Genomic DNA, 4,454 nt, shown 5'->3' on the forward strand with positions numbered 1-4,454 from the left:
ATGAGTGCCATGCCCAGTGATTTCCTCCTTCTCCACAGACTCACTTGGCTAACATAAAATGAGACCTGGTCCGCAGTGACACTGCGGTGTGATGTGAAGGTATGTTGTCTGCCACCTGTCAGCATTCATGCAAATCTCAAGGACTTCAGGGGTGAAACCACAGGAAGGAGGAATCCAAGTCCCAACTGCAGAACTAGGAGCTTGAGTGTGGAGGTGTATTTTTTCACACAGAAGGATCTTGTTAGAGGGTTCAAGTCATTTTGGAGGACTTCCACCGACCATGGCATGGGAATCTTTCCCCTAAGAGACTCATGTCTCTCTTAGTCTAGGACCTTTCATGAATTTCAGAGTCCAGTCCTGTGGAAGCAGTGTGAATACATTGGATAAGATGGACTTGGTTTAGGAGTGAAAATTAAAGCCTTCCACTAAAAGATGCACCAAATATCTTTTTTGGGGTCTAATTTTGAAATCCTTGATGATTAACTAGCAAAACTGTGATAGGATTTGTGTATGACGTTGTTCTCAGAATTTGGCCCCAAATTATATTCTACTAAAAACTTTTTTCACCATATTACTTCTGTGTAATGTATGTGTAGCTAACAGAATTAAAAAGACGAGTCTGATAATGATAGCACTGGTAAAGCTTGATTTTTTTCTTTCGTTCTCCATTCCCTATAGTTTCATGGTTATTACCCATTACCTTTCCCACGCAGGATATTTTGAGAGGTCTCTGGGCATAGCTCAGTTACGGGCTGTGATATAAAACAAAATGATGTCTCTGGTTTCAAGCTGGGGTATGCTGCTTGGCTAACCAAAAGGTTGAACAGTACAGCTGACTCTATAAACTCAGTTGCAGCCTTGCTCTCAGTACAGGTGCCAGTTTACACCTGTGTCCTTAGATCCAGTTTATGATTAATTTTTTTTTTTTTAACCTGAAAGCATTTAGTATCCTTTGAGCAGTTCTTTCAAATTGATTTGAAACTTTATGAATAACAACATTCCCTAGGTGAAGGGAGATAGGTGAAAGGGATAGGCAGAAGACTGCAGCCTGTTCCCATACACGATTAGGCTGGAAGGGAGTCTGTGACTTTGAGCAATGTTTTGGGTTGTGTAGTGAGCAATGGTTTGGGTTGAGTTTGTATGAATTTTTTTTTTTTAATCTGGGAAGTAAGAAGCGTGATCTGCTGAGTCTGGGCCAATACAGTTAACAAATAAAGAGGTAAAATGAAGAAGTGGGCCGGGGGACTTAGTGAGAGAAGCAAAGGGAAAAGACTTGCTTTGGCTTAAAGCAGGATGAAATAATCATTTTACTTACATAAGTAACTTACTGAGGAGGAGTTTTATTTCTTTTTTCTCCTCTTACCAGCAGATTCTACTGTTCCATTGCTGCAATCTCTCTTCTTCTGACATCTCCATGCAGTATGATGCTTTCCCCAGGCACCTCGGTCAGAGCATGTACGCATATTAAATGTCTGTGTGTTATTTTTACTGCAGCATGTTAATGAACAAATAAAAATTGCTCTTGATAGAAATATAATTTTGGATCTATGAGGAGAGTTTGCTCTAAGGCTAGCATGATAGGCATATTGTCTACTGGAGATGGTGCTGTCAACTGGCAGAAATGATTGTGGCCCTTGGAATGGCTGCAAAGGTGCTGAGTGGAAAGAAGAAAAGGATTGGGTTTAAGTTCTTGAATCTTTTCAAGGAGTTTTGTCTTGGCAGAGTTCTAACCAGCTCTGGTGGCTGAGAGTTCAGTGAGCAGTGAGAGGAGTGTTTTAAGTGCCTGAAAAAGCACTGGATGCATGACTGCAGCAAGGGAAGGCTCTTTCAAAGAGCAAACACCTGGCCTGCACCAAAGGGCAGATGGAGGTGAAGATGATGCAATGCATTCATGATACCTTGAATGTTAATATCCAGGTGCACCTTTCTGCCTTCTGCATGAGGGATCCTGGCCATGGGCTACTGTGGAAGCTGACTGCATGCTCAGGATGGCTTGTGGAATATGCTCTTTGTGGCCTTGTTTAGAACTTCATGGAAAGGGCAATGCTGGCAGGCTGAACTGCTTCATGTGAAGCTATGGGTTCAAGAACCGAACTGTCCTTACTCTCTTTACTGCTCCTATGACCTCTTGGTCCTCTAGAAAAGCTAATAAAAAGGGTCATTTTTGGGCATTTCATGGGAAATGGGATTGCTTCACATTTACATAAACAGAGGTCTGGCAGCAGCTGTAGCTAACTGTACCTCACTTAAAAACATAAGAGACAAGGTCTGAAATACAACTCAGAAGAAGCTAATTTGTTTAAGATGAGGTTTTACAGATCTATATGCCTAGATAGAAAATATGTACCTTAACATGATGCTGAGTCACCATTGAGTTGCAAAGGAAATTTTTGAACTTCAGTTCCAGTGCTTAATTTTCAAAGCTGTGTAAGGACAAATAATCTTTAATACACCATTATTCTGCCTCTCTTACTGCTGTACAACTAATAATGTGAAATTAAATTGATTAGATGATGTCATTACCTCAGAAAAGGATTATTACCTTGCTTTTTCTGATATGATGTAATTATGGGTATTTTGATTTGTTTTGGCTAATGTTTGGATTAGAGACAGTCATGTTTAATTTAAAAAAATTGTAACTTTTATTGCAAAATCTGCAACAAATAGTTAAGTTGCTTACCTGTGAAGGGATTTCATTTATTCACTTGAGATAGTTGATATCTGCATGGTGGACATGATAAATTTAATCATTGCTGGACTTCTGGGTTCAAGATCCAAATCTAGATCTGAGTGTTCGGGCAGTGTTGATGTTCAGGTTAAAGATAAGAAAGGGTAAGTGTGTCAGTAAGCTTGTCCAATATTGACAACGCTCTACATTCCAATATTATGAGTCAGGCTCCTCCCCTATTTGTACTTGGCTTAAGCTAATGAGATTTAGAATAATATTAAGCTGTCCGTTGTTTCCCTATTCAGTTGTGAACCTCTAGGACTATGTTTAGATTCTTTTTTTTTTTTTTCTCTCCTACAATAGTAAGGTCATTTTTTTCCAAGGAAATCTATAATTCTCCAGTGAGCTTTTGTCTCCAAGAAGGCTTGGGGACAGTAGCAGTTGGGTACTCTTGTGTTCCTGATGTTATGTTGTCTGTAGGTCAGATCCTTGTGGATGAGGGCAGGCCAAAACTGCAGCCTACTGTTGAGGATCCAGAGTTCCCTCAGCAGGGATGGGTTGTTTTATAGGCAGAGGAAAATATATCTGCAAGTAAAATGAGCGAAGGTTGATTTTATAGATCTAGGGCTGAAGAGGCTTAAAATATTTTGGTGAGGCTGGGAGTGGAAGTTCTAAGGCTATAATCCACAAATATCTGGCTTTCAGTAGTGCTCTTTCTTATGGGGAAGCTCATCTTGTTTTCAAAGGAATGCATGTATTATCAGTGTGGATAAAACTAATGGTCTGTCTAGTATGCTAGCATCACTTCAAATGGCCAGTACTGTATACATCAAGAGAAAACTGCAACCAAAAGTTGTGGAATAACTGCTTAGGATTAAGCAGTAACTACTGTAAGTCAAGTCTCCTTTTCCCATCCTTGAATACAGCTTTGTGTTGCTGCTGCCTCCGAGTTGCAGAAACTGCACTTCCAGGAATGTGTGACTATTTGAGATTTCTTAATCTTCCTCCAGACATAAACTGACCATGTGACTCTATAGTGGATTCTACCCTTCTGTCAAGGCTGGTGTGTTTAACTTTCTTCTTTTGCTCCCCATTCTGTATGCTCTCTTAGAGAAATTACTAAGCAAAGGCAAAACAAGCAATCACATATTTAAAGTAAGTAGCAAGTAAACAGTTATAACAAATTCAGTAGGAAAGTTGCAATGATATTCAATATACAGTCAAGCATTCAAAAGACAGAAAACTTGAAAATTAATGTGAAGCACACTAATTCAATTGTTTATGCTCTCTGAACCATGTAGTGGATCTTGCATTTTTACGGCATCACAAAGCAATTTTCTCAATCTCCTTAATATTTCATTATGATTGTGATACTATATGGAGCTGACATGGCAATTTAGCATTTTAGCCAGATGATTAATCCCAAATGTAAATAACCTCTTACAGTAAAATGTACTTCTGTAGATTCTTCCTTCATTAATAGCTCCAATCGTGAATATGGAGATTATTTGATACTTCACTTTGAGAAGTAAAAAATGGTTTACCTAAGTTTGAGAGTAGTTCAGGAACTTTCCTTGGGCAGATATTGTTAGATGAAAGCAAATAGTTTCATATGTGAAATTCTCTATAATTATGTGCAATCTTGATGTAGTAATGTTATATTAGTTACCCTTTCCTGAATGCAGAATGGTAAGAGGAACATTCAGTGCACAGATTGAGTGTATTACTGGGAAGAGCATCCTTAAACAAAAGAACAGAAATGTGTTGGACAGCAAATACTATTTAA

General features: G+C 38.9%; 1 long non-coding RNA gene across 1 annotated transcript; it reads right to left on the reverse strand.

Moving 5' to 3' along the window:
* Positions 1 to 1,321: 1,321 nt before the first annotated feature.
* Positions 1,322 to 2,862, reverse strand: LOC104911769. Its single transcript, XR_794160.3, has 3 exons — positions 2,681 to 2,862; positions 2,348 to 2,423; positions 1,322 to 1,441 (listed from the first exon to the last, which is right to left on the reverse strand). It is a non-coding gene; the product is annotated as an uncharacterized LOC104911769 (long non-coding RNA).
* Positions 2,863 to 4,454: the final 1,592 nt, after the last annotated feature.

Source organism: Meleagris gallopavo, chromosome 1 (genome assembly GCF_000146605.3).
Source record: "Meleagris gallopavo isolate NT-WF06-2002-E0010 breed Aviagen turkey brand Nicholas breeding stock chromosome 1, Turkey_5.1, whole genome shotgun sequence".
Taxonomy (NCBI): domain Eukaryota; kingdom Metazoa; phylum Chordata; class Aves; order Galliformes; family Phasianidae; genus Meleagris; species Meleagris gallopavo.